This window comes from Caretta caretta, chromosome 6, assembly GCF_965140235.1.
Source record: "Caretta caretta isolate rCarCar2 chromosome 6, rCarCar1.hap1, whole genome shotgun sequence".
In the NCBI taxonomy this organism is placed as follows: Eukaryota; Metazoa; Chordata; order Testudines; family Cheloniidae; genus Caretta; species Caretta caretta.
The window spans coordinates 107,303,488-107,317,082 of NC_134211.1; positions in this window are offsets into that span (position 1 = coordinate 107,303,488).

The window sequence follows — 13,595 nt, forward strand, 5'->3', positions numbered from 1 at the left end:
GACTAATCGAGCAAAAGAAAATGATTAAAGAAAAAAAATAGTTCAAAATGTATGCATTTTCCTTTGCTCCTCAAACCTTACAGATCCGATCTTGTTTGGCAGCAAAACAGGATTATATAGATAAATAATTCTAAAAAGAGGTTTAAAACCAAGATTTTTTAGTAGGAAACAAAGACACTTGAGTTAATGAGCAGACATTAATATGGGGATTGTAAGAACAAGTAGTGGCTTGATGCGTAGGTTTATCAAACCCCAGTGGGGCAGGATCACCTCTGTCTTTGGTGTGCTCAAAGTCATCAACCTCTCCTGTCAAGGGAGAAACGCCTACTCCTTTAGCACAACTGAAGAGCATGAGAGCCCAGGTCCAGACAAATACCATTATTTATCTTGAAAATAATCCTGGAGGGACCCTTGCCCACTCAGGTTCAGCTCCTAGAACAGCAAGCAGGACATCTGTTTCATGACTGGCTGTTGCAATCTCTCGACACAATTTACAGTATTATTATCGCAGTCTCTAAAAAAAAGTGTGCAAAGCCTTTTATAAAAGACATCTAGGTACCTAACTCCTATTGATTTCTGTGGGAATTAGGTGCTTAAATACCATTGAGGATCTGGACCCAAATTTGACATTCCTGCTTGTATCCCAGAATTTGACACTACTGCTGTCAAGGTTCCTTCCCCACTCTGAACTCTAGGGTACAGATGTGGGGACCTGCATGAAAACCTCCTTAGCTTACTTTTACCAGCTTAGGTTAAAACTTCCCCAAGATACAAACTATTTTACCCTTTGCCCTTGGACTTCCACTGCCACCACCAAACATTTATCTGGGTTTATTTATTAGGAAAGCGTTGTTTGGAAACGTCTTTCCCCCCAAAATCCTCCCAACCCTTGCACCCCACTTCCTGGGGAAGGTTTGGTAAAAATCCTCACCAATTTGCATAGGTGACCACAAACCCAAACCCTTGGATCTTAAGAACAATGAAAAAACATTCAGTTTCTGAAAAGAAGGATTTTAATAGAAGTAAAAAGTAGTAACAATAAAAAGAAGCACCTCTGTAAAATCAGGATGGTAAATACCTTACAGGGTAATTAGATTCAAAACATAGAAAATCGCTCTAGGCAAAACCTTAAGTTACAAAAAGACACACAGACAGGAATATCCATTCTATTCAGCACAGCTTAATTTCTCAGCCATTTAAAGAAATCATAATCTAATGCATATCTAGCTAGATTACTTACTAAATTCTAAGACTCCATTCCTGTTCTGTCCCCGGCAAAAGCATCACACAGACAGACCCAAACCCTTTGTTTTTCTCCCTCCTCCCAGCTTTTGAAAGTATCTTGTTTCCTCATTGGTCATTTTGGTCAGGTGCCAGCGAGGTTACCTTTAGCTTCTTAACCCTTTACAGGTGAGAGGATTTTTCCTCTGGCCAGGAGGGATTTTAAAGGTGTTTACCCTTCCCTTTATATTTATGACAACTGCAGTCAGCCATTTTGTATGTTCAGCCACTGCCAGCTGAAACCCCAAAACCCCATAGCTAGGGATAATCTTTTTAGGACTCTGAGAAGGCAAGGCCGTGCAACTGCATGTTTGCAGTTTTGCTATCAGAATGGGAGGTTGGGACAGGGAGTTAAGGTCCCATGGAAATAGAAAGAATGTTTGGCCAACCTTGGTTTTAGGTGCCTCTGACATGTACGTTTTATTGTCGTTATGACTAGAAATGCTTTGCTCATAAGGAGAATAAGGACTTGTCATTGGCTGTTGCTAGGGGCTATTAGGGGCTATTATGAGTTATGTGCTTTGTCCAGAGAAAATTTATAAAAAGTTTAGGTATAAAGTGTGCTTTGGAGCAGTCCGAGCAAGCTTTCTTTGGGCAGGGATCTGACACCTAAATTCCCCAGCAGCTAGATGGAAGGTGGGGGCCCCCAGAAGCCTGGCCACTGATTCCTCGAAACCACTCTGAACTTTAGATAAATATAAGTGTTTTGAGATGCTCTAAACTTACAGTGATGGCATTTGGGTGTGTGTTCTTGAGATCTAATAAAAAAAGTTTCAGGTGAAAGCACTCTTGCTTGTATCCATCATTTATCAGCTGGATGAGCTGTGCCCCCTTGATTTATTCCTGACACCGCCTGGAGAGAAACAGTAAAGTTACCATTGCTTTGGATTCTTAAAATCCTGGGTAACACCTCAGAGCCTGAGGAAGGAGGGAGCTTCCAGTCAGGGGAGGCAAAATGGAGCCCTGCTCGGTCAAGATGGCCTAGTCCAACCCAATCCAGCCTATGCCTTCCTCCTGCCACAGATCTCATCTCCAGCACAGTGCCCCTTACAGCCATCCACAAGCCCTAGGAGTTCATAACTTAAAGCTCATTTCAAATTAACTGAACAAAAAAAAATAGACCCAACTCATAGTTTCAGCATATCTGAAAAATGTATGCCTGACTGCCCGAAGTTCTTACTGAGGGATGTTTCCCAGTGACCTGGGAGTAAAGGATGTAAATAGTGAATTAATTAAATGTCCCAATGTCACAAAAGTATCTAGGTTAGTCAAGACTAGGGGAAACTGTGAGGTGTTTCAGAAAGGCCTATAAACTGGGCAACATGATGACAGATGAAATTCAGCATAGATAAGTGGAAGCTAATGCACATTGCAAGGAATAATTTAAACTCTTTGTACACACTGAGGGGCTGTGAATTAGTGGTACTAGGCATCATTGTGGACAGCTCAATGAAGATGTCTGCTCAATGTGCAGCACAGGTCACAAAAGGAATGGGTGAAAATTTAGTAGTAGCTAGTGGTGAATAGGCTAGGCTATTATTCAGACTGGAGTAACGTCCTGCATCAGGAATTGGAGTACATTTTAAATCCATATAGGAACCTTGCACCCCCTAGAACCTCATCTCTCTTTTTTGCACCAGTAAAGGTCTTCTGGGTGCTTATTTGCACTTGTACATTTTACATATCAGGATTAGCTGGCAAGCCTCATAAAAAGTGGGGACCTCTGTCAAACTTTCAGATACATCAGTAAATGCCTAAGAGTTCAGGGTAAAGCCCCTGAAAAATGACAGTTATGCAGCAGAGAAAACAAACCTTGATAATTAAATAACTGAGTTGGAATTAGATTGTGTGTCCCATTTATGTGGGCAGATTGCATAACTGCTGTCTTGTGGTTCGAGATGATTTCTATACAACTTCTTCCGCTATTGGGAGCTCAGTTTTGCAGCGATTTCTCTAAATGCCCCTTTAATTGTCATCCTTGTAAAAAGCATGGCAATAATTCATCATTTTCAAAGCAAATAATCTCTCACAGTATAGAGGGGAAAACGTGGTTTGGGTTTTTGGGTTTTTTTTTTTCCTACCCTAAAGCAAGGTGTATAAGACAATGACTTAGAATGTGTGCAGTATAAGTTAATTTGTATTCTAACTTCTCCAGTGCCTTTGTATATAAATGGAAGTTATGTGCATAATTTATGGAAGACGGTATATGCGAACTGGAGTCTCAAACCCCCCTTGAACAGACTTGCTCAGGCATGATGTGTATAATGCTAACACACTTAGACAGTGTGCAGAGTGGAATAGTAGAAAAAAATTCACTCTAATACTGTGCATTACAATAATAAATGCAGGAATTAGAGGGTTTTACCTCTCTGTAAATAAATTATGCATACATAGTTTTAAATTAACCAAATTAAATGATTAAAGACATGCCATTCCTTCATGAACTTGTCTCAGGAGTGGGGGAATGCAGAGTATGTGAGGAGTCCCAGATTCTCGGTTTCATAAGAAGCAATTCTAGAGGCTGTTTCATCTCCTCCCATTCTTTGCAATGATAGAAAGCATTTTATTATTGGTTTCTTTTACTATTTGAGCACAAAGCAATTGTTGAGATTAGAAGTATAGATGCTGCTTGTGTCCCCTATCAAGGTGAATTACTGTGACTTTAAGCTGAAGAAATATTGCATAGCCCAGCCCTATACTTCTCTCAGAGGTCAAGTGGTGAGTGGCTCTAAAGCTGGTGAGTGGCTCTAAAGCTCCTGCTTCTGGATTTCAAACTGAGTCAGAGTTGTAGGTGCTCAGCACTTTTAAAATCAGCTCTACAGCATCATTCCTCCCCTAAGCACCCCCAAAGCACTTTGGAAGCAGGAGCTAGATGCTGGTACTGGAGTAACTTTAGACCAACATAGCAGTAATGGTGTACTCACCCACAGTCCACGCTCCACTGTAGACAGTACCACCCATTTTCCTGATGGAGCAAATATTGGTCAAGGACCTGCAGGCTTACCTCCTAATTTCAAGAAGTGCCACAGTATCTCTAATTTCCAAGACTCACCAACCCCAAGGAGAACCAACCACAAGACATCTGTGTCATGTGGCTTCTAAAGGGTGGCACCACTGAGCGTACAACTCCCACTTACCACTATCCTGAAGTATTTGCTTTGTGGGAGAGTCATGTTGTTGAACCAACAGTGTGCTGGATACTGATTAAAGACAGACGGTTCCTTCATAAACTTGTCTCGGGAGTGGGGAATGCTGAGTAGAGGTCCAGAGCCCTAGTTCCTCCGAGCCTCTCTATTTCATTTGCCACAATCCTAGATGTTGTTGCCTCCACTCCCATTTTTTGCAATGATAGGAAGCTAAAATAGAACGGGGAAACTGAGGCACAGAATGGTAAAGTGACTTGCCCAAGGTCATACAACAGGCCAGTGGTAAAGCTTAGAATATAGCCTAGGTCACCTGTTGGCCCTTTGCTCTATTCACTGTGCCACACTGCCTCGATAGATGCAGTCATAGGTTAGCAGCTATGCCACTGTGACTCCTATTTAACCTGTATTGAATATTGCTAAGTAACTTGTTTGCTGAAGGACTCAAAGCATTTACAGGCGTTTACACTTTCCTAAATGCTATGTAACCAGAGTGGTAACTGAATCTGCATATTTAAAAATCCAAGAACGTCCACACAATATATCTTTCAAATGAATTTTACACCTCTCCACTTGAGAAGAGTACACAGGGCTCGTCACTCTATGTAAAAATGATTATTTTAGTGCAACTTTCTCCACATAAATCAGTTCAAAGGCTGATGATTTAAGCGGCGTGAAAGCAGAACTAACAGTGGCTCTAATTGAAGGCTGTGCGGATATGTCACAGTTCAAAGAGCTCGCTACTATTTCTTCTTTAATTGCACCTTCAGCTATAATGCACTGATACTCACTTTCATTCATGGCATTTTGCCCATATTTTCCCTAGTGTTTGCTGTAGAGTTGGCCTTAGTCTAAATCCTTGCAGCTGACTATTCCCTCACTTCAAGAGGTGTGCATGAAACAAATCAGGCTGAGAATTTTGCAAATAGCCCCAGTTTTTGACCACAGATAGAACTAAATCACTATATCCAAACACTGCATGTCTGTGGTATGTTTGAAATCCAGATCCAAATCTTGCAAATTGAGCCCAATTCCCCTTTTCTTTAAAACTGGGTTTGGGTAGTTAAAATGGTAGTGCCATGTACACCACAGTAATTAAGTCCCTGGAAACATTTCTGCCCTCTGTTGTCAGTTGTATCTAGGAGCAACTGTTGTTGGGTGCAGTTTAGAGACGCATCCCAAAAGTTCCTGTGTCAAATGCTTCCCCTGGCTTACACCCTGTTTGACTCTGAAGAGCAGGGTTGCAGAGCATGTAAGCCTGGGGAGAATGTAGCCTGATTTATGCATATGTGATAACTTAAGCAAATGTCTTTGGCCTGGAAAGCTAGACTGAGATCTCAGCAAAAGATGTTTTCTTATGAGTTCCAGTTCCCCCTTGTGATGGGTGAATCAGAATAGCTTTTCCCATGGTAATGAGGTATTTATACTTTATATTCCAGCCACAGACAGGAAGTGAGGAAGCAGAAGAAAATTCAAATTAATAGAGTTATTTTGAACTTCAAATGTCTTGGTAAATTTGGTTTGAACTTTGAATGAAAGCAGGGATCAGTTTCCATCTAATATAAAGTGATGCACTGATACTCACTTTATAACTGGGCCAATCAAAAAAATGACTTTGCTTGAACAGAAACCATGCAATTTCCAGCTCCGTAACAAATGAGATCCAAACTTTTGTTGTCGAGATCTTTTTGCAAGATTCTAGTACAAAAATAGCCTTGTAATGTAAACTGAGATTTGCAGACTCTTCATGGTGCGAACCAGTGGTTTGGGATGTTTATGTTTAAAAACAGTTGAGATCTTTTGTTTAGAAATCTCCTTTTCTACAGTTTTGCACTGTTTTCAATAGCAGACTCATTAGGATTTGAAACAGCTGAACTTAATGTTCACAGAAAATAATGAAAGGCTATTAGACAGTAAACGCTGGAAATTTTTCTTGCGCAATGGGGCCCCAATCAGACTGCACCTCTACTATCATTATAATACAAATCATTAGTATTATGTTTACTGTTTGTAAAATTAATATGTATTTACTCAGGTCGTAATGACTCCATTAAAAAGCTGTTATGGTTTTGTAAGTCAACGTGTACACACCAAAATATATAATTGCATGGGCATCAAAACAGTAAAGACTTGTCTACACAAAAACATTTAGTTCACGGCAAGCTGGGGAGGGAATCTAGCTTTCTGCACTCTTAACTGTCCATGTGCATCCTGCTGATGTGCATTAACAGTATCTTAATGCGCACCAGCAGGCTCCGCCCAGACTGCATAAGTACTACAACTTTTTAAAATATCAGACTAGGTTATTGGTCTTATAAACTTATGGCCAGAGTCTATCGGTTAAGAATGAAGCCAGAGCAGCTGTCTTGGCAGGTGTGCTATTGGGCAGCTGAAGGAACACGGAAAAGGGGCTGACCAAATGAACCCCTGCATAAAACAGTGCTCAGAGAAGGAAAACTTACAGGACTCAACATGCAAATCACGGCCCAGGATGGATAGAAATGGAGGAGACTAGCATGCGTCCAGTGTGATGTTTGATGGCACAGAAAGGATTCAGATTCTTTGGTTCCACTGACTTCATTTCATCCAAAGCCAGAATGGCCTTTACTGTACATAAGGTGAAATGTAGTGAGCCATTTAGTCAAACAGGGAGCACTCACTGAAGTTAGTGGGATCCCATCTGTGTATGGCCCTGTTCAATTCCCAGGGACTTCAATGGGAGCTAGACTGGGCTCTAATCCCATACTATCTCACCCTCCCACCCCACCCCCAAGTGTTTCAAGATATGTTACTAGGTGTATGAAAATGGATACCCAGAAGAAGGTGAGTAATAATTTAAGTTGAGCTATTTTCAATAGACACACACCACTACAAGTTTGTTTAAAACTCATCTGAATATTCAGATAAAATGTGAACAGTAGGACTTTGGGAGAGTCTGAAGCAGATTTCTTAACTCAGAGCTACCCCACCCTTTTTTTAATCCAATCTCCTTCTAATTTCCTCTTGCCATGGTGAACCAAAGTCCAGTCCTGCTTCCAAGCTTCTGCTACCGCACTGACTCCAGTTCTGGAATGGAAGTCTGGGCTTTGGCACCCTTATTCCTGAGAGGGAAGCAGGGCCTAGTTGTCCAACATGGGACCAGGAATTCCTGAGGGCTAATATGGCCTCTGACACTGTTAACCTCTGCGACCTTGGGAAAGTCATTCAACCTTTCTGCTTCAGGTCTGACCATTTGCAAAATGGGGAATAATACTTATAGCTCAAAGTGCTGTGAAAATTACTTAATGTTTGTAAAGCAATCTGAAGATACAAAACACCAATTATTATTTGAGGGCCCATTTGTTTTTCTTAGTTTTAAGGGCTCATGAGTACTCAGCTGCGAGACAGTAAAGATCTGATATATGGTTTTAGGGCTGCTATAAAGCTTAATTCTTGGCAAAATCAGGAAGGAGGGATGTTTCCATTAGTCCCTTTGTCTAAGTGTATCTTCAAAATATACCCAGGAACATAGAGCGCAAAGGATAGACATTCCTTTTTAGCCAATGAGTACATGAATCAAACTAAATAATTAACATATATATTCAGAGATAGAGGCCCAAGCTGTATAGCTCAGGTCCAAGATGAAAATTGGCGATGTTTGGCCTTGGAGTTTTGGTTCAACCCATTATTGGGAAAAATTGCAAAGTTCACCTACAAATTCAAACTTCTCAGACACATCTCTCGTAGTATTGGTTTTCAGGACTATGTAAAAATTTTTGAATTTAGCAACTGCTATATTTAAAAAATGTACTGGGGAATGCGGGCTAGATTCACAAAGGAACTTTGTTTCTCAATTGCCTCTTTAAGCCCCTCAGTCCAACATTTAGGAGCCACTGGCATTCACAAACCATGACACAGCAGCAGCTGCCTAACCCTGGAGGTACTTACACTGCTGCTGGTAATGTGCAAAGCCACCTGAATCCTAATGCTGACTCACAGCTAATAAACTGCCTGGGTTCCCTGCTCATGCCAGAGTCTCAGTGCGGTTCCCAAAATTAGAAATATGGTACAAAATTGTTAACAGTGCAGGTGATTAACCCTTGGAAGAATCTACAAAGGGAACTGGTGTATTCTTCCTCTCCCAAAGTCTTCAAGTCAAGACCGCTTGGCTTTCTGGAAGACATGCTTTAGCCAAACAAGTTACTGGGCTCAGTACAGGAGTAATTGAGTGACCTCGCAGGAGGTCAGAATACATGATCTAATGGTCCCTTCTGGCCTTAAACTTGATGAACAGATCTGTGAATAATAGAGTTATAATAGTCAATGCTAACACAAGTTTTAGAAGGGCTATAAAACCTCAAGCTTCAGGGTCCCAGCCAATCTCTAATTTTGAGGGATTAGGACAAGACTCTTCACGGGGAACAGGTCATCCCACATCTGTCTACTCCAGAGTTTCTTGCATCTCCCCCCAAAGAGCTGGTGCTGATCACTGTCAGAGATAGTCATAGATAATCATAGAATCATAGAACTGGAAGGGACCTCAAGAGGTCATCTTGTCCAGTACCCTGCACTCATGGCAGGACTAAGTATTATCTAGACCATCCCTGACAGGTGTTTGTCTAACCTACTCTTAAAAATCTCCAGTGGCTGAGATTCCACAACTTCCCTAGGCAATTTATTCCAGCACTTTCCCAACTGTCAGGGCGGTTAAGTTTTTCCTAATCTAAATCGCCCTTCCTGCAAGTTCAGCCCATTACTTCTTGTCCTATCCTCAGAGGTTAAAGAGAAGAAGTTACTCACCTTGTGCAGATGGTTCTTTGAGATGTGTGTCTCTGTGGGTGCTCCACTTTAGGTGTCAGTGCGTCCCTGTGCCGGAGATTGGAGATTTTAGGTAGCAGTGCTTGGTCAGGGCACGCGCATGCAGCAGCTGTCTCGCGGTGTTGTTGGCGCCTCTTGTAGTGCGCACAACCCGACCCCCTCTGTACCACGGAGTCCGATAGCAAAAACTCTGAAGCAGAGGGGAGAAGGGTGGTTAGTGGAGCACCCACCGGGACACACATCTCGAAGAACCACAATCTGGGGAGGTCGTTCAGACCCTCAAACAAGACTTTTAAATTGAGGCTTGGTTGTGGATGGTTGAGAAGATGAGGCCTGATGTTACAGGGCTCTACATCTTTGATGGCATTGTTTATTCTGGTTATAGTCAAAATGCCGCTGCTGTTGGCGGTGGAAAGATGTGTCTCTTGTTCTTTGATATGGTATCGGCGTCATTTGTTCGGCGGGGTCTATGTGCCCAAGAGTCCTTCATTGTATGTAAGGCCTCATCTGTTTTAGAGGAAAAGAGCTTTTCACGGTCAAAGGGAAGGTCCTCCACATTTAGCTGTAGTTCTTCCGAGATTTCCGACACCTGCAACCAGCATGCTTTGCACATCACCACTGCTGTGGCAGTTATTCATGCAGCTGTGTCTGCCACATCCATTGAGGCCTGTAGAGCCATACAGGCTATTATCTGCCCCTCTGTCATGATGGCCTTGAGCTGGGAACGTTTATCTTCAGGAAGATCCTTTAAGAGTTCCTGCAGCTGCCATAATTAGAGAAGTCATAATTTGCCAAGAGGGCGGAATAGTTGGCCACCCTGAATTGAAGTGTGGCTGAGGAGTATATTTTACGACCGAAGAGGTCTAGTCTTTTACGTTCCTTGTACTGTGTGGAACGTAACTGGGGTTGCTTGCTGAGGTGATTGATGGCTTCCATCACTAGGGATTTGGGCTGTGGGTGGGAGAAAAGAAAGTCCATCCCTTTATCTGGGACAAAGTATTTTCTGTCAGCCCTTTTACTGGTAGGTGGTGCTGATGCAGGTATCTGCCATATGGCTTTGGCCGGCTCCATTATGGCTTTGTTAATGTGGAGAGCATTCTTGGCTGAGGCGGATGGTTGGAGGATTTGCAGCAGCTTGTGCTACTTCTCTTGTACCTCCTCTAGTGTGATCTCCTGGCTGACCACCACTCTCTTAAAAAGCTCTTGAAACTGCTTCAGGTCATCAGGTGTTGTTGGGTTTGGTGGTATCACAGCATCATCCAGTGAGAGGGATGAGTTATGGGTAAGTAAAGTGTGTGCCTGCTCAGTCTCTGAAATCACCTCTTGCTCCTCTATCCCCCGCTTGGGGACCTCAGAGGTTTCCCTGCCTGGTGAAAGTTGAGGTGATCTAATTTCCCCTCTGGCTGGGGTGGAAGATCTGGAGTATTGGGCTCTATATGGGTCCTAGGGAGGCCACTGCATTGGGACGGGTGGTGGTGGGCCTGGCCAGGGTTGCCCATACCAATGTTGCAGCTGTCCATAGTTGCGAGCCTTGGTTCTGACAGTCTCCCATGGAGGTTTCCTGCCTGTGGGTAAGGAGTGTCGAGAGGAGAAACGGCTGTACTGCATATCCCCTTCCTTGTCACTATATATGGACTGAGGGGTGGGAGATGCGGGGGGCTGCCTCGTTCTTTGGCCTGGAGATTGTGCTGGGTCAAGTAGTGGGGATTGTGGTGCCAAGGAGACTGCTATGTCCCTCGGGTGTAAAAATAGCACTGGTTCCGCTGTGGCTGGTGCCACGTTTGTATTGCTGTCGCTTTCACGGAGGCAGCTCGTGCCACTGTAGGCCGGTCTGTCGGTGCTGACAAACATGTTGGTGCCGGTGGCAGCAGCATGGGTGTCAGAAGTGCTTTCAGCACCGGGTTCCGCACAGGGGTCTTCGGTGCTGTGGAGGAGACTTGGTGTCTTGACTCTGAGTTGGTGCATCGGGGCTCAGCAGCGGTCCGTGAGGGGACGGTGCTGGAGGTGCCCAGGGTCTTGTAGGAGCTCTCTCTGGATGAGCTTGGCCCTGAGGGCAAGAACCTCACTGGGGAACTCCTCTTTCTGTGAGTGTCCCATTTCGGGGCGGTTGAAGCTCACTTCCTTGAGGTTTTGGAAGGCTGAGCATTACCCTTGTCAGAAGTTTTGCTGGTCTGTGGTGGAGTTGTTGATATCTCCTGAGACTGCTGGAAATTTTAATGCGGAGATCTCTGTCTCGCCATGCCCTCGCTTTTCGATTTGTACAGTGAGCACATTTCTGGGGGATATGAGTTTCCTCCAGGCAGCAGATGCAAGATGCATGGCCATCAGAGACAGGCATTGCTGCATCTCTTAAAACCAGGTGAGCCCGGCATTGTGTCCGATGACTTTTCCTGCAACTGGGAAGGGAAATGTGAAGCAAAATGTAGCAAATGATTAGAAGAAAACTCTATTTCTACTGTTAACCTAAGAAACTAAAACTGAAGGGAAAGAAAAAGAAAACTTTTTAAAAAAAGTAACTGGCTAAGCACAGTCTAATCAAACTATCTAAGAGCTAACAAGCTAAAACTACAATGTAAATTATTTTCTTTTCTAGAGATTTTTGAAGAGGTAGCACTGCCATTGAGCTCCATCTGCAGCTGAGGGCGGTAGAGAAGGAACAGAGGGGTCGCGTTGTGCCCACACTACAAGAGGTGCCAACGACACCGTGAGACAGCTGCTGCGCGCGCAGGTCCCGCCCGAGCACTGCTACCTAAAATCTCCGGTCTCCGGCGCAGGGATGCGTCAACACCTAAAGTGGAGCACCCGGAGGGACACTGTTCAAAAAACAACTTCTCTTCCTCCTCCTTGTAACAACCCTTTATGTACTTGAAAACTGTTATGTCCCCCTTCAGTCTTCTCCTCTCCATGCTAAACAAACCCAATTTTTTCAATCTTCCCTCATAGGCCATGTTTTCTAGGCCTTTAATCATTGTTGTTGCTCTTCTCTGGACTTTCCCCAATTTGTCCACATCTTTCCTGAAATGTGGCACCTGGAACTGGACACAATACTCCAGTTGTGGCCTACATCAGCATGGAGTAGATCAGAAGGCTTATTTCCTGTGTCTTGCTTACCACGCTCCTGCTAATACGATCCAGAATGATGTTTGGGTTTTCTTGCAACAGTGTTACAGAGTTGATTCACATTTAGCTTGTGATGTAATATGACCTCCAGATTCCTTTCTGCAGTACGCCTTCCTATGCAGTCATTTCCCATTTTGTATGTGTGCAACAGAGTGTTCCTTCCTAAATGAAAGGAAAAGGAGTACTTGTGGCATCTTAGAGACTAACAAATTTATTTGAGCATAAGTCTCTAAGGTGCCACAAGTCCTCCTTTTCTTTTTGCGGATACAGACTAACATGGCTGCTACTCTGAAACCTTTCTAAGGGGAGTACTTTGCATTTGTCCTTATTGAATTTCATCCTATTTACTTCAGACCATTTCTCCAGTTTGTCCAGATCATTTTGAATTTTAATCCTATCCTCCAAAGCAGTTGCAACCCCTCCCAGATTGGTATTGTCTGCAATATTGAACAGAACAGGACGCAGAACTGATCCCTGCGGGACCCCACTTGATATGTCCTTCCAGCATTGACTGTGAGCCGCTGATAACTACTCTCTGGGAATGGTTTTCCAAATAGTTATGCACCCACTTTATAGTAGCTAGCTAGCTAATGAACTAGTAGGCTTGGTATGTTCAACAGTCATCACCCGTGTAGACCATCCTGCTGAATTTGCGATTTAAAGCTGATGTAGGAGCCTTCTTTGTGACCTGTTCAGTTAGACGGGCCACAAGCCTGACCTATACAGCACTTCCTACATTCCTAGCCACATATTCCCCCGACAGGAATTCTCTCAGTAGTTGCTGTAATAATTTATCTGGGATTCACAGAGGCCAGCTGCACTTCCACAGGTGGTCCACTGCAATTTGGCTTGGCTAATGAATACCTATGATAGTGCTAGTGAAATGTGATTTACATTTTTTCATTAAAAATGTCACCAGAAGTCCAGTCTCTGAGTGTTACAGCATTTGAAGCCAGCGTACACTTGATATTAATTAAAGTGAAAGATGACAGTACTAGGAAAGGGAACTGTTTTCTCCACTCGGATAAATGACCTTTACCAAGCACTTGTTCTTTAGTTAGAGTGGGTCATTACTTGAGCTTACTGAGCATTTTCAATAAAGCTGGAATCTCCGACTCAGTTTTCAGACATACATTCTAGCCCTGGGAACAGATTATCTCTGTTGTTGCATTTTGTAATTAGCATCTGACCACTCTCACAAGCCTGTTGTGCCACACTAGATTGCTAATTGCTCACAAATATAGTTTTCTAGTG